Genomic DNA, 23,404 nt, shown 5'->3' with positions numbered 1-23,404 from the left:
GGTGTCCGTGGACCCTTCCAAGACCCTACGTAAGATCCAGATCTAGGAGAATTCCCTAGACCTACCCTTTGACTCGTTCCAATCTTTTAATAGTTTGTCCAATACCCGGGTAAACGACACTTCCCTTGTAACAGACGTATAACGCGGGTTTGTGAATCGGCTCATTACTTGGGTCTAGGAGGCGCCCGTAGACCTTTCCAAGACCCTACGAAAATGTCGGATCTAAGAGAAATCCCTAGACCTACGCTTTGACTCGTACCAAACTTTTTAGAGTTTTGCCCGATACCCGGGTACACGACACTTCCCTAATAACAGACCTATAACACGGGTTTGTGAATCGGCTCATTACTTGGGTCTAGGAGTCGTCCGTAGACACTTCCAACCCCCTACGCAAATACCGAATCAAAGAGAAATCCATGGACCTAACCATTGACTCGTTCTAAACTTTTTATAGTTTTGCCCAATACCAGGGTACACGAATCTTCCCTTATAACAGACCTATAATGCGGGTTTATGAATCGGCTCATTACTTGGGTCTATGAGGCGTCCGTAGGCCCTTTCAAGACCCTACGCAAATACCGGATCAAAGAGAAATCCATAGACTTACCCTTTGACTCGTTCCAAACTTTTTATAGTTCTGCCCGATACCCGGGTATACAACACTTCCCTTATAACAGACCTATAAAATGGGTTTGTGAATCAGCACATTACATGGGTCTAGGAGGCTTCCGAGGACCCTTCCAATACCCTACGCAAATACCTGATCGAAGGGAAATCCCTAAACCTACCCTTTGCTCGTTCCAAACTTTATATAGTTTTGCCAATAAACGGGTACACGACTCTTCCCTTACAAAACACCTGTAACACGGGTTTGTGAATCGGCTCATTACCAATGTCTAGGAGGCGTCCGTAGACCCTTCCATGACCTTACGCAAGTACCGGATCAGGACCTGCCCTTTAACTCGTTCTAGACTTTTTATAGTTTTGCCCAATACCCGGGTACACAACATTTCCCTTGTAATAGACCTATAACATGGGTTGGTGAATCGGCTCATTACTTGGGTCTAGGAGGTGTCCGTGGACCCTTCCAAGACCCTACGCAATTGCCAGATCTAAGAGGAATTCAAAGACCTACCATTTGACTTGTTCCAAACTTTCTATATTTTTACCCAATAGCCAGGTACACGACACTTCCGTTATAACAGAACGGGTATGGGAATTGGCTCATTACTTGGGTCTAGAAGCCGTCCGTTGACCCTTCCAAGACCCTACGCAAATACCGGATCTCAGAGAAATCCCTAGAACTACCCTTTACCTCGTTCCAAAATTTTTATAGTTTTGCCCAATACCCGGGTACACGACACTTCCCTTATAACAGACCTCTAACACGAGTTCGTGGATCGGCTCATTACTTAGGTCTAGGAGGCATACGTGGACCCTTCCAAGACCCTACGCAAGAACCGGATGAAGTAGAATTCCAAAGACCTACCATTTGACTCGTTTCAAAGTTTTTATAGTTTTGCCAATACCCGGGTACACGACACTTCCCTTATAACAGACCTATAACGCGGGTTTATGAATCGGCTCATTACTTAGGTCTAGAAGGTGTCCGTGGACCCTTCCAAGACCCTACGCAAATACCGGATCTCAGAGAAATCCATAGAACTACCCTTTGACTCGTTCCAAAATTTTTATAGTTTTGCCCAATACTCGGGTACACGACACTTCCCTTATAACAAACCTATAACACATGTTCATGGATCGGCTCATTACGTAGGTCTAGGAGGCACCCGTGGACCCTTCCAAGACCCTACGCAAGAACCGGATGAAGTAGAATTCCTAAGACCTACCCTTTGACTTGTTCCAAAGTTTTATAGTTTTGCCTATACCCGGGTACACGACACTTCACTTATAACAGACCTATAACACGAGTTTGTGAATCGGCTCATTACTTGGGTCTAGAAGGCGTCTGTGGACCAATCCAAGACCCAACACAAATACCGGATCTCATAGAAATCCCTAGAACCACCCTTTGACTCATTCCAAAATTTTTATAGTTTTGCCCAATACCCGGGTACACGACACTTCCCTTATAACAGACCTATAACATGGGTTCGTGGATTGGCTCATTACTTGGGTCTAGGAGGCGTCCGTAGACCCTTCCAAGACCCTTCGTAAATACCGGATTAAAGAGAAATTCATAGACCTACTATTTGACTCGTTCCAAACTTTTATAGTTCTGCCCGATACCGGGTACACAACACTTCCCTTAGAACAGACCTACAACATGGGTTTGTGAATCAGCACATTACATGGGTCTAGGAGGCTTCCATGGACCCTTACTAAGACCCTACGCAAATAATAGATCTAAGAGAAATCCCTAAACCTACCCTTTGCTCGTTCCAAACTTTGTATAGTTTTGCCCAATACCCGGGTACACGACACTTGCCTTATAAAACACATGTAACTCGGGATTGTGAAATGGCTCATTACTTGGGTCTAGGAGGCGTCCGTAGACCCTTCCAAGACCCTTCGTAAATACCGGATTAAAGAGAAATCCCTAAACCTACCATTTGACTAGTTCCAAACTTTCTATAGTTTTACCCAATAGCCGGGTACACGACACTTCCCTTATAACAAACCTATAACACGGGTTTGGGAATCGGCTCATTACTTGGGTCTAGAAGGCGTCCATGGACCCTTCCAAGACCCTACGCAAATACCGGATCTCAAAGAAATCCCTAGAACTACCCTTTAACTCGTTCCAAAATTTTTATAGTTTTGCCCAATACCCGGGTACACGACACTTCCCTTATAACAGACCTATAACACGGGTTCATGGATCGGCTCATTACTTAGGTCTAATTGGTACCCGTGGACCCTTCCAAGACCCTACACAAGAACCGGATGAAGTAGTATTCCCAAGACCTACCCTTTGACTCGTTCCAAAATTTTTATAGTTTTTCCAATACCCGGGTACACGACACTTCCCTTATAACAGACCTATAACACGGGTTTGTGAATCGGCTCATTACTTGGGTATAGAAGGTGTCCATGGTCCATTCTAAGACCCTACGCAAATACCGGATCTCAGAGAATTCCCTATAACTACCCTTTGACTCGTTCGAAAATTTTTATAGTTTTGCCCAATACCCGGGTACACGACACTTCCCTTATAACAGACCTATAACACGGGTTCATGGATCGGCTCATTACTTAGGTCTAGGAGGCATCCGTGGACCCTTCCAAGACCCTACGCAAGAACCGGATGAAATAGAATTCCCAAGACCTACACTTTGACTCGTTTCAAAATTTTTATAGTTTTGCCAATACCCGGGTACACGACACTTCCCTTATAACAGACCTATAACACGGGTTTGTGAATTGGCTCATTACTTGGGTCTAGAAGGCATCAGTGGACCATTCCAAGACCCTACGCAAATACCACATCTCAGAGAAATCCCTAGAACTACCCTTTGACTCGTTCCAAAATTTTTATAGTTTTGGCCAATACCCGGGTACACGACACTTCCCTTATAACAGACCTCTAACACGAGTTCGTGGATCGGCTCATTACTTAGGTCTAGGAGGCATACGTGGACCCTTCCAAGACCCTACGCAAGAACCGGATGAAGTAGAATTCCCAAGACCTACCCTTTGACTCGTTTCAAAATTTTTATAGTTTTGCCAAAACCCGGGTACACGACACTTCCCTTATAACAGAACTATAACGCGGGTTTATGAATCGGCTCATTACTTAGGTCTAGAAGGCGTTCGTGGACACTTCCAAGACCCTACGCAAATACCGGATCTCAGAGAAATCCATAGAACTACCCTTTGACTCGTTCCAAAATTTTTATAGTTTTGCCCAATACTCGGGTACACGACACTTCCCTTATAACAAACCTATAACACGTGTTCATGGATCGGCTCATTACTTAGGTCTAGGAGGCATCCGTGGACCCTTCCAAGACCCTACGCAAGAACCGGATGAAGTAGAATTCCCAAGACCTACCCTTTGACTTGTTCCAAAGTTTTATAGTTTTGCCTATACCCGGGTACACGACACTTCACTTATAACAGACCTATAACACGAGTTTGTGAATCGGCTCATTACTTGGGTCTAGAAGGCGTCTGTGGACCCTTCCAAGACCCTACGCAAATACCGGATCTCAGAGAAATCCCTAGAACTACCCTTTAACTCGTTCCAAAATTTTTATAGTTTTGCCCAATACCCGGGTACACGACACTTCCCTTATTACAGACCTCTAACAGGAGTTCGTGGATCGGCTCATTACTTAGGTCTAGGAGGCATAAGTGGACCCTTCCAAGACCCTACGCAAGAACCGGATGAAGTAGAATTCCCAAGACCTACCCTTTGACTCGTTCCAAAATTTTTATAGTTTTGCCAATACCCGGGTACAAGACACTTCCCTTTTAACCGACCTATAACTTGGGTTTGTGAATCGGCTCATTACTTGGGTCTAGAAGGCGTCCGTGGACCCTTCCAAGACCCTACGCAAATACCGGATCTCAGAGAAATCCATAGAACTACCCTTTGACTCGTTCCAAAATTTTTATAGTTTTGCCCAATACCCTGGTACACGACACTTCCCTTATAACAGACCTATAAACGGGTTCATGGACTGGTTGATTACTTAGGTCTAGGAGGCATCCGTGGACCCTTCCAAGACCCTACGCAAGAACCGGATGAAGTAGAATTCCCAAGACCTACCCTTTGACTTGTTCCAAAGTTTTAAAGTTTTGCCTATACCCGGGTACACGACACTTCACTTATAACAGACCTATAACACGTGTTTGTGAATCGGCTCATTACTTGGGTCTAGAAGGCGTCTGTGGACCAATCCAAGACCCAACACAAATACCGGATCTCATAGAAATCCCTAGAACTACCCTTTGACTCGTTCCAAAATTTTTATAGTTTTGCCCAATACCCGGGTACACGACACTTCCCTTATAACAGACCTATAATATGGGTTCATGGATTGGCTCATTACTTTGGTCTAGGAGGCGTCCGTAGACCCTTTCAAGACCCTTCGTAAATACTGGATCAAAGAGAAATTCATAGACCTACTATTTGACTCGTTCCAAACTTTTTATAGTTCTGCCCGATACCGGGTACACGACACTTCCCTTAGAACAGACCTACAACATGGGTTTGTGAATCAGCACATTACATGGGTCTAGGAGGCATCCATGGACCCTTACTAAGACCCTACGCAAATAATAGATCTAAGAGAAATCCCTAAACCTACCCTTTGCTCGTTCCAAACTTTGTATAGTTTTGCCCAATACCCGGGTACACGACACTTGCCTTATAAAACACATGTAACTCGGGATTGTGAAATGGCTCATTACTTAGGTCTAGGAGGCGTCCGTGGACCCTTCCAAGACCCTTTGCAAATACCGGATCTAAAAGAAATCCTTAAACATACCCTTTGACTCGTTCCAAACGTTTTATAGTTTTGCCCAATCCCCGGCTACACGACACTTCCCTTATAACAGACCTATAACATGAGTTTGTGAATCGGCTCATTACTTGGGTCTATGAGGCGTCCTTGGACCCTTACAAGACCCTACGCAAGAACCAGATCTAGGAGAATTCCTTAAACCTACCCTTTGACTCGTTCCAAACTTTTTATACCTTTGCCCAATACCCGGATACATGACACTTCCTTACAACAGAAATATAACATTGGATTGTGAATCGGCTCATAAATTGGGTCTAGGAGGTGTCCGTGGACCCTTCCAAGACCCTACATAAGATTCAGATTTAGGAGAATTCCCTAGACCTACCCTTTGACTCGTTCCAATCTTTTTATAGTTTTGTCCAATACCCGGGTAAACGACACTTCCCTTGTAACAGATGTATAACACGGGTTTGTGAATCGGCTCATTACTTGGATCTAGGAGGCGTCCGTAGACCTTTCCAAGACCCTACGCAAATGTCGGATCTAAGAGAAATCTCTAGACCTACGCTTTGACTCGTTCCAAATTTTTTAGAGTTTTGCCAAATACCCGGCTACACTCACTTCCCTAATAACAGACCTATAACACGGGTTTGTGAATCGGCTCATTACTTGGGTCTGGGAGGCGTCCGTAGACACTTCCAACCCCCTACGCAAATACCGGATCAAAGAGAAATCCATAGACCTAACCTTTGACTCGTTCTAAACTTTTTATAGTTTTGCCCGATACCCGGGTACACGATTCTTCCCTTATAACATACTTATAATGCGGGTTTGTGAATCGGCTCATTACTTGGGTCTATGAGGCGTGCGTAGACCCTTTCAAGACCCTACACAAATACTGGATCAAAGAGAAGTCCATAGACCTACCCTTTGACTCGTTCCAAACTTTTTATAGTTCTGCCCAATACCCGGGTACACGACACTTCCCTTATAACAGACCTATAAAATGGGTTTGTGAATCAGCACATTACATGGGTCTAGGAGGCTTCCGTGGACCCTTCCAATACCCTACGCAAATACCTGATCGAAGGGAAATCCCTAAACCTACCCTTTGCTCGTTCCAAACTTTATATAGTTTTGCTAATAAACGGGTACACGACTCTTCCCTTACAAAACACTTGTAACACGGGTTTGTGAATCGGCTCATTACCAATATCTAGGAGGCGTCCGTAGACCCTTCCATGACCCTACGCAAGAACCGGATCAAGGAGAATTCTCAGGACCTGCCCTTTGACTCGTTCTAAACTTTTTATAGTTTTCCCAATACCCGGGCACACGACACTTCCCTTATAATAGACCTATAACACGGGTTTGTGAATCGGCTCATTACTCGGGTTTAGGAGGTGTCCGTGGACCCTTCCAAGACCCTACGCAATTACCAGATCTAAGAGGAATTCAAAGACCTACCATTTGACTAGTTCTAAACTTTCTATAGTTTTACCCAATAGCCGGGTACACGACACTTCCCTTATAACAAACCTATAACACGGGTTTGGGAATCGGCTCATTACTTGGGTCTAGAAGGCGTCCATGGACCCTTCCAAGACCCTACGCAAATACCGGATCTCAAAGAAATCCCTAGAACTACCCTTTGACTCGTTCCAAAATTTTTATAGTTTTGCCCAATACCCGGGTACACGACACTTCCCTTATAACAGACCTTTAACACGGGTTCATGGATCGGCTCATTACTTAGGTCTAATTGGTATCCGTGGACCCTTCCAAGACCCTACACAAGAACCGGATGAAGTAGTATTCCCAAGACCTACCCTTTGACTCGTTCCAAAATTTTTATAGTTTTTCCAATACACAGGTACACGACACTTCCCTTATAACAGACCTATAACACGGGTTTGTGAATCGGCTCATTACTTGGGTATAGAAGGCGTCCATGGTCCATTCCAAGACCCTACGCAAATACCGGATCTCAGAGAATTCCCTAGAACTACCCTTTGACTCGTTCGAAAATTTTTATAGTTTTGCCCAATACCCGGGTACACGACACTTCCCTTATAACAGACCTATAACACGGGTTCATGGATCGGCTCATTACTTAGGTCTAGGAGGCATCCGTGGACCCTTCCAAGACCCTACGCAAGAACCGGATGAAATAGAATTCCCAAGACTTACACTTTGACTCGTTTCAAAATTTTTATAGTTTTGCCAATACCCGGGTACACAACACTTCCCTTATAACAGACCTATAACACGGGTTTGTGAATTGGCTCATTACTTGGGTCTAGAAGGCATCAGTGGACCATTACAAGACCCTACGCAAATACCACATCTCAGAGAAATCCCTAGAACTACCCTTTGACTCGTTCCAAAATTTTTATAGTTTTGCCCAATACCCGGGTACACGACACTTCCCTTATAACAGACCTCTAACACGTGTTCGTGGATCGGCTCATTACTTAGGTCTAGGAGGCATACGTGGACCCTTCCAAGACCCTACGCAAGAACCGGATGGAGTAGAATTCCCAAGACCTGCCCTTTGACTCGTTTCAAAATTTTTATAGTTTTGCCAATACCCGGGTACACGACACTTCCCTTATAACAGAACTATAACGCGGGTTTATGAATCGGCTCATTACTTAGGTCTAGAAGGTGTCCGTGGACCCTTCCAAGATCCTACGCAAATACCGGATCTCAGAGAAATCCATAGAACTACCCTTTGACTCGTTCCAAAATTTTTATAGTTTTGCCCAATACTCGGGTACACGACACTTCCCTTATAACAAACCTATAACACGTGTTCATGGATCGGCTCATTACTTAGGTCTAGGAGGCATCTGTGGACCCTTCCAAGACCCTACGCAAGAACCGGATGAAGTAGAATTCCCAAGACCTACCCTTTGACTTGTTCCAAAGTTTTATAGTTTTGCCTATACCCGGGTACACGACACTTCACTTATAACAGACCTATAACACGAGTTTGTGAATCGGCTCATTACTTGGGTCTAGAAGGCGTCTGTGGACCCTTCCAAGACCCTACGCAAATCCGGATCTCAGAGAAATCCCTAGAACTACCCTTTACCTCGTTCCAAAATTTTTATAGTTTTGCCCAATACCCGGGTACGCGACACTTCCCTTATAACAGACCTCTAACACGAGTTCGTGGATCGGCTCATTACTTAGGTCTAGGAGGCGTAAGTGGACCCTTCCAAGACCCTACGCAAGAACCGGATGAAGTAGAATTTCCAAGACCTACCCTTTGACTCGTTCCAAAATTTTTATAGTTTTGCCAATACCCGGGTACACGACACTTCCCTTATAACCGACCTATAACTTGGGTTTGTGAATCGGCTCATTACTTGGGTCTAGAAGGCGTCTGTGGACCCTTCCAAGACCCTACGCAAATACCGGATCTCAGAGAAATCCATTGAACTACCCTTTGACTCGTTCCAAAATTTTTATAGATTTGCCCAATACCCTAGTACACGACACTTCCCTTATAACAGAACTATAAACGGGTTCATGGACTGGCTGATTACTTAGGTCTAGGAGGCATCCGTGGACCCTTCCAAGACTCTACGCAAGAACCGGATGAAGTATAATTCCCAAGACCTACCCTTTGACTCGTTCCAAAATTTTTATAGTTTTGCCAATACCCGGGTACACGACACTTCCCTTATAACAGACCTATAACACGGGTTTGTGAATCGGCTCATTACTTAGGTTTAGAAGGCGTCCGTGGACCATTCCAAGACCCTAGCAAATAACAGATCTCAGAGAAATCCCTAGAACTACCCTTTGACTCGTTCCAAAATTTTTATAGTTTTGCCCAATACCCGGGTACACGACACTTCCCTTATAACAGACCTATAACACGGGTTCGTGTATCGGCTCATTACTTGGGTCTAGGAGGCATAAGTGGACCCTTCCAAGACCCTACGCAAGAACCGGATGAAGTAGAATTCCCAAGACCTACCCTTTGACTCGTTCCAAAATTTTTATAGTTTTGCCAATACCCGGGTACACGACACTTCCCTTATAACCGACCTATAACTTGGGTTTGTCAATCGGCTCATTACTTGGGTCTAGAAGGCGTCCGTGGACCCTTCCAAGACCCTACGCAAATACCGGATCTGAGAGAAATACATAGAACTACCCTTTGACTCGTGCCAAAATTTTTATAGTTTTGCCCAATACCCTGGTACATGACACTTCCCTTATAACAGACCTATAAACGGGTTCATGGATTGGCTCATTACTTAGGTCTAGGAGGCATCCGTGGACCCTTCCAAGACTCTACACAAGAACCGGATGAAGTATAATTCCCAAGACCAACCCTTTGACTCGTTCCAAAATTTTTATAGTTTTGCCAATACCCGGGTACACGACACTTCCCTTACAACAGACCTATAACACGGGTTTGTGAATCGGCTCATTACTTAGGTCTAGAAGGCGTCCGTGGACCATTCCAAGACCCTACGCAAATACCGGATCTCAGAGAAATCCCTAGAACTACCCTTTGACTCGTTCCAAAATTTTTATAGTTTTGCCCAATACCCGGGTACACGACACTTCCCTTATAACAGACCTATAACACGGGTTCATGGATCGGCTCATTACTTAGGTCTAGTTGGTATCCGTGGACCCTTCCAAGACCCTACGCAAGAACCGGATGAAGTAGAATTCCCAAGACCTACCCTTTGACTCGTTCCAAAATTTTTATAGTTTTTCCAATACCTGGGTACACGACACTTCCCTTATAACAGACCTATAACACGGGTTTGTGAATCGGCTCATTACTTGGGTATAGAAGGCGTCCGTGGTCCATTACAAGACCCTACGCAAATACCGGATCTTAGAGAATTCCCTAGAACTACCCTTTGACTCGTTCGAAAATTTTTATAGTTTTGCCCAATACCCAGGTACACAACACTTCCCTTATAACAGAGCTATAACACGGGTTCATGGATCGGCTCATTACTTAGGTCTAGGAGGCATCCGTGGACCCTTCCAAGACCCTACGCAAGAACCGAATGAAATAGAATTCCCAAGACCTACCCTTTGACTCGTTTCAAAATTTTTATAGTTTTGCCATTACCCGGGTACGCGACACTTCCCTTATAACAGACCTATAACACGGGTTTGTGAATCGGCTCATTAATTGGGTCTAGAAGGCATCCGTGGACCAAGACCCTACGCAAATACCACATCTCAGAGAAATCCCAAGAACTACCCTTTGACTCGTTCCAAAATTTTTATAGTTTTGCCCAATACCCGGGTACACGACACTTCCCTTATAACAGACCTATAACACGAGTTCGTGGATCGACTCATTACTTAGGTCTAGGAGGCATAAGTGGACCCTTCCAAGACCCTACGCAAGAACCGGATGAAGTAGAATTCCCAAGACCTACCCTTTGACTCGTTCCAAAATTTTTATAGTTTTGCCAATACACGGGTTCACGACACTTCCCTTATAACCGACCTATAACTTGGGTTTGTGAATCGGCTCATTACTTGGATCTAGGAGGCGTCCGTGGACCCTTCCAAGACCCTACGCAAATACCGGATCTCAGAGAAATCCATAGAACTACCCTTTGACTCGCTCCAAAATTTTTATAGTTTTGCCCAATACCCTGGTACACGACACTTCCCTTATAACAGACCTATAACATGGGTTCGTGGTTCGACTCATTACTTAGGTCTAGGAGGCGTCCGTGGACCCTTCCAAGACCCTACGCAAATGCCGGATCTAAGAGAAATCCTTAGACCTATGCTTTGACTCGTTCTAAACTTTTTATAGTTTTGCCCAATACCCGGGTACACGAATCTTCCCTTATAACATACCTATAATGCGGGTTTGTGAATCGGCTCATTACTTGGGTCTAGAAGGCGTCCGTGGACCATTCCAAGACCCTACGCAAATACCGGATCTCAGAGAAATCCCTAGAACTACCCTTTGACTCGTTTCAAAATTTTTATAGTTTTGCCCAATACCCGGGTACAAGACACTTCCCTTATAACAGACCTATAACATGGGTTCGTGGTTCGGCTCATTACTTGGGTCTAGGAGGCGTCCGTGGACCCTTCCAAGACCCTACGCAAATGCCGGATCTAAGAGAAATCCTTAGACCTATGCTTTGACTCGTTCCAAACTTTTTATAGTTCTGCCCAATACCCGGGTACACGACACTTACCTTATAACAGACCTATAAATTGGGTTTGTGAATCAACACATTACATGGGTCTAGGAGGCTTCGGAGGACCCTTCCAATACCCTACGCAAATACCTGATCGAAGGGAAATCCCTAAACCTACCCTTTGCTCGTTCCAAACTTTATATAGTTTTGCCAATAAACGGGTACACGACTCTTCCCTTACAAAACACCTGTAACACGGGTTTGTTAATCGGGTCATTACCAATGTCTAGGAGGCGTCCGTAGACCCTTCCATGACCCTACGCAAGAACCGGATCGAGGAGAATTCTCAGGACCTGTCCTTTGACTCGTTCTAAACTTTTTATAGTTTTGCCCAATACCCGGGTACACGACACTTCCCTTGTAATAGGCCTATAACATGGGTTTGTGAAACGGCTCATTACTTGGGTCTAGGAGGTGTCCGTGGACCCTTCCAAAACCCTATGCAATTGCCCGATCTAAGAGGAATTCAAAGACCTACCATTTGACTTGTTCCAAACTTTCTATAGTTTTACCCAATAGCCAGGTACACGACACTTCCCTTATAACAGAACTATAACACGGGTTTGGGAATCGGCTCATTACTTGGGTCTAGAAGGCGTCCGTGGACCCTTCCAAGACCCTACGCAAATACCGGATCTTAGAGAAATCCCTAGAACTACCCTTTACCTCGTTCCAAAATTTTTATAGTTTTGCCCAATACCCGGGTAAACGACACTTCCCTTATAACAGACCTATAACAAGAGTTCGTGGATCGGCTCATTACTTAGGTCTAGGAGGCATACGTGGACCCTTCCAAGACCCTACGCAAGAACCGGATGAAGTAGAATTCCCAAGAACTAACCTTTGACTCGTTCCAAAGTTTTTATAGTTTTGCCTATACCCGGGTAGATGACACTTCACTTATAACAGACCTATAACACGGGTTTGTGAATCGGCTCATTACTTGGGTCTAGAAGGCGTCCGTGGACCATTTCAAGAACCTACACAAATACCGGATCTAAGAGAAATCCATAGACCTACCTTTTGACTCGTTCCAAAATTTTTATAGTTTTGCCCAATACCCGGGTACACGACACTTCCCTTATAACAGACCTATAACATGGGTTCGTGGATTGGCTCATTACTTGGGTTTAGGAGGCGTCCGTGGACTCTGCAAGAACCTACACAAATACCGAATCTAAGAGAAATCCATAGACCTACCCTTTGACTCGTTCCAAATTTTTAAAGATTTGCTCAACACCCGGGTACGCGACACTTCCCTTATAACAGACCTATAACATGGGTTCGTGGATTGGCTCATTACTTTGGTCTAGGAGGCGTCCGTGGACCCTTCCAAGACTCTACACAAGAACCGGATTGTAACACCCCGAAACCGGCTTTGGTAATCAAACCACGTTAATAGTAAAGACGGGTAAAATACCTTTAGTGGTAAAAATTTACCCGGTAAATATTAGGATTTAAATAATTAATCTTAATAATAAATAAAAAGTGAATAAAAGCTTTTAAGAAATAAAAGCTTAGAAGGCCCGAGTTAACGGGACCTAAAATAAACTTAGTCATAAATATTCCCGAACCCGCTAAGTTAACTAGGAATATTTAACCTAGTTAATAAGTGGGAAAATTGTTAAAAGAAATAAGTAGGTTGTGGCCTACTTAATAACGAACCAAACACGAGGGGTTAAAGCGGGATAACTAGAAAAGTTATTTAATAAAAACAAACACAAACACACACACACAGTGTGTGTTCTGGATCGATCTCAGGGGTGACCAAGAAGGGTCAAACCCTAATCAACACAATTTCATCAAATTGAAGGGGCAAATCAAGTCCAAATCAAAATCCGAGTATGAATTAGTGATCTCCATTGAAAAAGGAGTCATGAGGTATGTAAATTTCTTGAGAAATCTCTAGTTGAAATTCTGAGCAAACCTAGAGAACTCGAATCTGAACTTGCATGTTTGTTGTTTGGATGAAATTAGTGATGAAACTATGTCTAGGAGTAAACCCTAGTCATGTACTTGTTGAATTGATGTTCATGGTTGTGAATCCATGATCATACACGCATGTGTCAAGTGGGTTTTGATTATGTAGTAAAGATGATGATGTACACATGTTCAAAAACATCATAGTTGCTAGTAGGAACAAGATACTTGAACAATTTGCAAGTTTGAGTAATTGATCATAAGTGATAATGGTGATTTTTGATGTTAATCTTGGTAAAAATAACTAGTTAGGAACTAGTTAGTAAATATGTAAAATCATGCACATTAGGTGTTTTTTAAAATGCCTAAATGAGAACTAAGTGTTGATAATGTGCCTAATTGAGTCTTGTGAACTTGATAGTGCAATCATATGTGTTAATTGGTGATTTGACTTTTAAATAGTCAAACCGACCATTAATAAGATTGTCACACCCCAACCGATGGCGGAATCATCGGGGCGCGGCACTGAGCGAAACAGATTGTTCAGAAGTTTCCACAACAACTATCATACAATTCAGTTATATAACACGTCCCATACCGTGTCCCAAATAATAACAAGTTATCATAGAAATCAACTAAACAATATGGGAGCTGTTCCGACAACTCAGATTCTTAATTATTACAGACCGAATTTAAATATTGTTTTAAGACTTCTAGACGGCTAACTGTAGATCTTACTGGCTACAGGTGCCAGTACAAGATCTACAGATAATTATGGCCCTGGAGCAGGTATATGGACACTGTCCTAAGGTCACAGGCTCCTAGAAGCTTATTATTGCCTTGCTTCCCTAGCACGCTAGTAGCTTAAACACCTGTCACATACGTTAAAATAAAAGTCAATACATATAATGTAAAGGTGAGTACACAAGTTTGATATAGCATATAAAGTTCGAAAAGTTTACGCATAACCAAGCACGTACACAAGGGCAAACGATGCATGTAAATTATCAACATGGGACCATCGATACCAACGACTTCGAGTTGACTGTCCGAGACAGTTCGCAATACATGATTACCACTGTAATCCATGCAAGTAATTGCCCTTAGCAACCCCCGTGTGAACGGGTGCCGAGTCCAAACTATAGTACTACGTTGCTAAAGCAGGCAGATAGCACTCCACGTGTAAACATAATAAACAGCAATCATTTAGACAAGTAATACATGCAAGTAGGTTAGCGTTCAAATAGTTTGTGTTGTTTGTGAATTTGATAGATTACGTATGTAACACCCAAAAGTGCTGAAAGCAAAAAGGGGTCGAGTATACTCACAGTGGTTGGTCGTGGATTGAAAGGAGCACTGAGAATAGGTTAGCCTGAATAGTTCGATAACACAACGATGAGTAACGCGGGAAAAGTAAACAATGTACTTGGATCGAGTAGGCCATTCGATCGGACGGCAGTTCGATCGAGTGGGCTGTTCGATTGGTTTGAAAGTCCGTTCGAACATCCATTCGATCGGCCGGCTGGCTCGATCGGCTGGTTCCTTCAAGTGGATCGTTTCTTCCTTTGACGAGAAAGATGTGTTTGTGTATGATGGTTTGAACTTTTGAAGTTCTTGCAGCATTACCTTTCAAGTTGGCCGATCGAACAGCTGTTCGATCGGTTAGTCCAACCGATCGGTTAGCAGCTGAGGTCTGGCAAAGTGTCACTCGATCGGGTGGCATGCTCGATCGGGTGACATTCCAATGTTTCGAAAAGGTTAAGTGTTGAAGTATAGTATCTCATGATTCGAGCAGTAATGTTCAATCGAGTGGCGTAGTCGATCGAACAGTACCTCGTCAATACTACACTTTGTGAGTTGGTGGGTCTAAGTGCTAGTCGATCGGTTAGCCCGGTCGATCGGCTGGTGTTGCTCGATCGGTTGGGCTGTTCGATCGAACAGCCTAGCCGTTCGGCCAGCTTCTCGATTCGGTTAACCTATCACTTAACACTTGGTTATTCCCGTTAATTGTTGATGTTTTAGAGATATTTTGACTACGAGTTGAACCACAAAACTGAAGTCCCTACTTAGTCTACTGACTCGAGCAGGAATCACCCAAGCTCGGCCAGAGGCGGTTTGGAACTTAAGTTTAACGTTTAACCCGAAATCGGTATATCTCTCGGTAGAACCCGAATCTTGCACCATGTGTTTGTTTAGAATGGTTTATAAATCGGTTCAAGCTTCGGTTTCACCTTTTTGAGTGTAAAAGAGTTGAAAGATAGATGAAAACCCATCTTCCAATCCTTTTCCACCGTGAAATGTTAAGATCTTTGGTAGATTTTAGGTTATTTATGTGGAAATCGGTTAGATCTAAGCTATTCATGGTGGAATGATGTCAAAACTTAGTGTTCTTGAAGAACACCATGATGACATCACCCAAGAACACCTAGATCTTGGTGATTTCACGGTTGGAATTCAGATTTTGAAAGATAGAAAGATGGAGAATCGATTAATGAACAAAAACGTACAAGGATTAGAGCGAAATACTTACCGGTTTGAGAGAAATCTGAGATTTAGTGAGAAGAAGAGGCTGGTCGGTCAGAGCTTTCCAAAAGTGGAAAGTTTGACAAGGACAGCCCTATTTATAGGCTTCCAAAAGAGGAAAGGGTCAGCTGATCGAACAGCATCCCTGATCGAGCGGCTGCCCGATCGAACAGCCTGTTCGATCGGCTAGCCTGTTCGATCAGGTTGCCCTGTTCGATCGGCTTGCCTGGTTTTGAGTGTTTCGCGACGATTTTTGATATTTCGAGTTCGATAGTTGAGGAGTAGAGTAGGATAGAGTCCTATTCAAATTACTTTCAGTCCCAACTACTATATCTAACATACAAGCATCCTTACAACCTATTTTCAAAGTCGGTTTCGATTGAGTTTGATTATCCTTCGATTCTTGATTGATTTTGATTGATTCACCACACACTTTAACATAAAGTAAGCATGCACAAGTAACACGTAAGGCACACACACACGTATAAAAGCATTAAAATTATCCACTCTTGAGTTCGATGATTGATTTGATTAGCTTGATTATTGATTGACTAGCTTTATTGCATTGTTACTTCCTATCATTCACAGTCGGTCGTTGATTCACAGTTCGATTATCGGCCGATTAGTTTGATTATACAACACTTACTCCAAATAATATGAAAATCAAAATGAAACTAAAATGAAATTAATCTTTATTGATCTTTAATTCCAATAACAGTCAACTCTTGACTTTGACTTTGACTTTGGGAAACACGGGGTGTTACAGTCTCCCCTCCTTTAGGGAATTTCGTCCCGAAATTAGGCCGAGAACCGTACATCGCCGTGTGATTTTACCAATTTGATGCTTCAGATCTATCTGAACAACTGCGGGTACTTGGCCTTCATGTCACTTTCGAGTTCCCAAGTGAACTCCGCGCCTCGTTTGCCTTCCCATCGTACTTTTACAATAGGAATGCGAGAGCGTCTGAGTTGCTTGGTCTGTCGGTCCATGATTTCGACAGGCTTTTCCACGAAGTGTAGCGTCTCATTGACCTGAAGATCGTCGAGTGGTGTTATTGCGTCGTGGTCGGCTACGCATTTTCGAAGGTTTGAAATATGGAAAGTCGGGTGGACATTGCTGAGTTCCTCCGGTAATTCGAGTTTGTAGGCAACTTTACCGATCCTTTCCAGAATCTTAAAAGGTCCAACAAATCGAGGCGCAAGTTTCCCTCTTTTGCCGAATCGGACTACTCCCTTCCAAGGTGATACCTTTAGGAGCACGTAGTCGCCAACTGCAAATTCGCGGGGCCTGCGTCGTTTATCGGCGTACATCTTTTGTCTGTCCCGGGCCTTCACCAAGTTTTCCCTTATCTGGTGGATTTTGTCAGTCGTTTCTTGCAGAATCTCGGGCCCAGTCAATTGTGAATGACCGACCTCGTGCCATACAATAGGCGAGCGACATCTCCTACCATACAAGGCTTCGAAAGGTGCCATTTCGATGCTGGAGTGATAGCTATTATTGTACGAAAATTCGACCAACGGTAGGTGTTTGCTCCAACTACCACCAAAATCGATAACACACGCACGGAGCATGTCTTCAATAGTACGAATCGTTCTTTCAGTCTGCCCGTCGGTTTGCGGGTGGAATGCGGTACTCAAATTCAGCGTCGTACCAAGAGCTGCTTGAAAAGTTTCCCACAATCTCGATGTAAACCGAGCATCGCGATCAGAAATGATGTCTCGAGGCGTACCATGATTCTTGATGATCTCGTCGGTGTAGATTTGGGCTAACTTGGCCACCTTATAGTCTTCTCGTATTGGCAGAAAGTGGGCTGATTTGGTTAGACGGTCGACTATAACCCAAATACTGTCGTGACCTGATGGCGTGGTTGGAAGCTTAGTTATGAAATCCATAGCTATGCTTTCCCACTTCCATACGGGTATCGGCGGTTGTTCGAGTAAGCCTGAAGGTCTTTGGTGTTCAGCCTTGACTCTTGCACAAGTTAAACAGCTACCAACATATAGAGCAATATCCCTTTTCATCCCAGGCCACCAGTACTTGTAGCGAAGGTCCTGGTACATTTTATCCGCACCGGGATGAATGGAATATCGGGATTTGTGGGCTTCGTTCATGATGATCTTTCGCAAATCTGTCCTCCTCGGAACCCAGATTCGGTCCAGATAATAGAATATCCCATTGGCTTTGCTCACGAGCTGAGTTCCATCGTGATAGATTCGTTCTTTCTTCAACGTACGCTCGTTAAAGCAAGCGTGTTGTGCTTCGCGGATGAGAGCTTCGAGGTTATACTGAGCCTGGATGTTTCGAACACCTATCACGTAATTCTTTCTGCTGAGGGCGTCTGCAACTACATTCGCCTTGCCTGGGTGATAACGGATCTCACAGTCATAATCGTTGAGAAGTTCTACCCATCGGCGTTGACGCATATTGAGTTCTCTCTGGTTAAAGATATGTTGTAGGCTCTTGTGATCGGTGAAGATCGTACACCTTGTACCATACAGGTAGTGTCGCCAAATCTTTAAGGCAAAGACAACTGCGCCTAGCTCAAGGTCATGGGTTGTATAGTTCTTCTCGTGGATTTTGAGCTGTCGAGATGCGTAAGCTATAACCTTGTCTCGTTGCATGAGAACACAGCCAAGTCTAAGGTTTGAAGCATCACAATAGACAACGAAGTCATCGCTTCCGTCCGGCAGTGTAAGAACTGGTGCATGGCACAGCATGTGTTTGAGGGTTTGGAAAGCAGTCTCCTGCGCGGTTCCCCACACAAAAGGCTTGTCTTTATGAGTAAGGGAGGTAAGCGGTACAGCAATCTTTGAGAACCCTTCGATGAATCGCCGGTAATAACCGGCTAATCCGAGAAAAGAGCGAACTTCTGACGGATTCTTTGGCGTAACCCATCCCTTGACTGCCTCAATCTTTGCAGGATCAACGTGTATACCCCGACTATTCAAAATGTGACCCAGAAATTGAACTTCCTCCAACCAGAACTCACACTTGGAGAACTTGGCGTAGAGTTGGTTTCCCTGAAGCAACTCGAGAACCAATCGCAAATGCTGCGCATGTTCGGCCCTCGATCTGGAATAGATCAGGACATCGTCGATAAATACAATGACGAAACGGTCTAAGAACGGTTTACACACGCGATTCATCAGATCCATGAAGACCGCGGGTGCGTTGGTCAAACCAAAAGGCATGACAACAAATTCGTAGTGGCCGTACCGGGTTCGAAAAGCGGTTTTGGGTATGTCTTCCTCTTGAATCCGCAACTGATGGTAGCCTGAACGTAGATCAATCTTGGAGAAACACTGAGCACCTTGTAATTGGTCAAACAGATCATCGATTCTGGGTAAGGGGTATCGGTTCTTGATGGTCAGCTTGTTCAATTCCCGGTAATCGATGCACATTCGGAACGACCCGTCCTTCTTTTTGACGAAAAGGACTGGTGCGCCCCATGGAGAAGTGCTCGGGCGAATGAAGCCTTTTTCAAGTAACTCTTGGAGTTGGTTTGAGAGTTCTCGCATCTCAGATGGAGCGAGTCGATACGGAGCTTTGGCCACTGGGTTGGCTCCTGGAATAAGGTCGATTCGAAAGTCGATATCACGACTAGGAGGTAATCCAGGAAGATCATCAGGGAACACCTGAGGAAATTCTCGGACAACGGGAACATCCTTGACTTCAACTTTCCTTTTCTTGTCCGTCTCTGCTACAACAATGTTGGCCAAGAAGGCTCGATACTCCTTGCGGAGATATTTGCGAGCTTGAAGACATGACATGAGCTTGAGATCTTTTGCAGCAGTTTCACCATAAACACATAGAATATCACCACTAGCTAGCACAAAACGAATCATCTTATCGGAACACACAACTTCAGCATGGTTTTCACGAAGAAAGTCCATGCCTACTATGACATCGAAACTTCCGAGCTGCATTGGAATGAGATTAATCGGAAATATATGATTGTTGAGCTTGAGAGTACAATCACGGAGCACAGAATTGACAGCAATGGTTCTTCCGGTAGCGACTTCTACTTCGAAGGGTGACGAAAGATAAGAGCGCTTACGTCTAAGAAGCTTCTCAAATTCAAATGACACAAAGCAGTTATCGGCTCCAGTATCAAACAAACATGATGCATATATACCATTCACGAGGAACGTACCATTGACCACGTTGTTGTCAGCTTGAGCCTGGCGTGCGTTGATGTTGAAAGTTCTGGCGTGAGCAGCTTGTTGTTGAGGCTGCTGTTGTCGTTGCTGGGGTTGTTGGGCTTCTTGTTTCACCACTCTGTTCGGGCACCGGTTTGCGAAGTGGTTAGGGTCACCACATGCAAAGCAGGTCCGAACATTGTTTGCCGGGGCCTGTGCAGCTTGAGGAGCTTGCGGAGCTTGAGGAACAGGTAGCAGGGCTTGATTAACAGCGGCTTGAGCTTGCGTTTGACGAGGACCATAGCGGCAATTCGCAGTGAAATGCCCGTAAACATTGCAGTGGGCACAGTAACGGCAGGCCACACCCACCGGGTGATGATAAGAACATGTAGCACAGAGTGGGTGGGGGCCGGTGTACGCACGCTTAGCCGGCGGCGCATTGATCACTGGCGCAGTGCGCTGTGGTTGTTGCTGTTGTGACGGTACTGACTGAAGAGGAGCAGCATTGGTTGCGGCGGCGCAACTCTTGTTCTTCTTTCTTCTTCTCGAGGACTTGGAGGCTTGAGCAGTAGGGTTGTCGGTCGATGCGGTAGTAACTTGATGCAACGACTTGGATGGCTTATCCCAGACACCAGCCTTAACTCGCTTGTCGTTAATCTCGGCAGCGAGTAGGTAGGTTTCCTCGATTGATGCGGGTTTGGCGGCGAACACAAAATCTGCAACACAGTCCGGAAGAGCGCGGATGTATTTCTTGATGGTCATCTCGGGAGTCTTGACCTGGTCTGGACAGATAATGCTCAGTTGTTTGAAACGGGCGGTGAGACCAGCGTTGTCGCCCTCCTTCTGCTTGATGGTCCAGAACTCATCCTCCAACTTTTGGCGTTCGTGGGGAGGACAGAACTCGTCCAGCATGATAGCCTTCAGTTCCTCCCACGTCAGCTCGTAGGCAGCGTCGTTCCCGCGCTTATTCCTTTCGGCTGTCCACCAGTCCAATGCCCGCGACTGGAAGACACCGGTAGCATTGAGAGTTCGAAGATGATCCGGGCATCCGCTTTGACGAAGGGTAACTTCCACAGAGTCAAACCAGTGAAATAAGCCTGTAGGGCCCTCTTCACCGGTGAACTCCTTCGGTCCACACGCCTTGAATTGCTTGAAACTGAACGGAGCTTTGCTGGATTCAGTGAGGGTTCGGGATCCTTCCGACGACTTGCTGGTGTTTTCGTACACCTCACTGACAGCTTTCGCTACAGACCTTGAGATGAGCTTGGCGAGACGTCGGTCTCTCTTTTCCTGACGGGAAAGGTTTTGGCGAGTTCTTGATGATGACGACATGGTCTGCAATAGACATCGCCATAGGGCTCAACACAACGAATTCGAATCTCGCACGTCTTAGTTTACTAAAGCTTAGAATCACGTCGCATCTCACGTCACGTAACACATATAAACACATAAGCACATAATCATAGAGGCACATAAGCACAGAAGCAATTAGAGCACATAAGCAGTTAAGCAAATATAGCACTTAATTTCCTAAACACGTACGCAATTTTATCACAGAGGCTGTCAGAAAACAGAAACCTATAACCACAAGTCGAGTGTCGTTCGTTTTGCATATCGGATAGCATCACATTGTATCGTCTAACTTAGTCGTATAGCGTAGCATAGCACACTGGTTTCGTTTAGATCACATCAACAGGGGTTTGAATCGAGATAGGATGGCAACAAAAGTCACGCAGATTGATAACAAATGGAGCAATCAACGAATCTTTAAAACACGTAAACAGGTAAGTCATATAAAATCAACGAAGCAACACTCAAAATCGGAAAATGGATTGTCTGCGGCTACTAGACTTTGACTAACCATGGCAATTTAACTATTCACAGTTGACTTGTCGTCACTTTCGACTCTAGGGGACATGTTTCTGCCTCGATTCTTGGGCATTATGCATGCGCATTCTAGGCCATACTCGTGAGTTCAGGTCGTTGGAGTCCGTCAATTGCCTTGGCGAGATAAAATAAAGTTGGAATAACTGCCAAGGTTAGGGTTTCACCCCTAGCTCAGCAATTTCTTCCTTGTTTTAAGAAAATTTAGAGGAAAGTTTTCATCAAATTACGGGTTTCAGCCCTAATTTGGTATAATTCTCCCCCGTTTGTTGATAGAAATTTGCACAAAGTAATTGGCAAAAATTTGTAATTTAGGCAGGAATTCGCGGGTTTCACTCCTAGTCCCGTCCAAACTACAAAAATTTGGCTCGGAGTTCGGATGTAATGATAGAATAGAAGGGAACAACATAAAATAAGCACATAAACTTGGTCTCTTGGTTCCTAACTATAGTCTAGGTCTCTAAGACAGCGATCCGGACTAGATCGTGTCTAACCTAATTCCCTATAGTTATGGCTCTAATACCAATCTGTCACACCCCAACCGATGGCGGAATCATCGGGGCGCGGCACTGAGCGAAACAGATTGTTCAGAAGTTTCCACAACAACTATCATACAATTCAGTTATATAACACGTCCCATACCGTGTCCCAAATAATAACAAGTTATCATAGAAATCAACTAAACAATATGGGAGCTGTTCCGACAACTCAGATTCTTAATTATTACAGACCGAATTTAAATATTGTTTTAAGACTTCTAGACGGCTAACTGTAGATCTTACTGGCTACAGGTGCCAGTACAAGATCTACAGATAATTATGGCCCTGGAGCAGGTATATGGACACTGTCCTAAGGTCACAGGCTCCTAGAAGCTTATTATTGCCTTGCTTCCCTAGCACGCTAGTAGCTTAAACACCTGTCACATACGTTAAAATAAAAGTCAATACATATAATGTAAAGGTGAGTACACAAGTTTGATATAGCATATAAAGTTCGAAAAGTTTACGCATAACCAAGCACGTACACAAGGGCAAACGATGCATGTAAATTATCAACATGGGACCATCGATACCAACGACTTCGAGTTGACTGTCCGAGACAGTTCGCAATACATGATTACCACTGTAATCCATGCAAGTAATTGCCCTTAGCAACCCCCGTGTGAACGGGTGCTGAGTCCAAACTATAGTACTACGTTGCTAAAGCAGGCAGATAGCACTCCACGTGTAAACATAATAAACAGCAATCATTTAGACAAGTAATACATGCAAGTAGGTTAGCGTTCAAATA

This window comes from Helianthus annuus, chromosome 2, assembly GCF_002127325.2.
Source record: "Helianthus annuus cultivar XRQ/B chromosome 2, HanXRQr2.0-SUNRISE, whole genome shotgun sequence".
In the NCBI taxonomy this organism is placed as follows: Eukaryota; Viridiplantae; Streptophyta; class Magnoliopsida; order Asterales; family Asteraceae; genus Helianthus; species Helianthus annuus.
The sequence above is the reverse complement of the archived record's forward strand: the minus strand, read 5'-3'. Positions refer to the sequence as shown.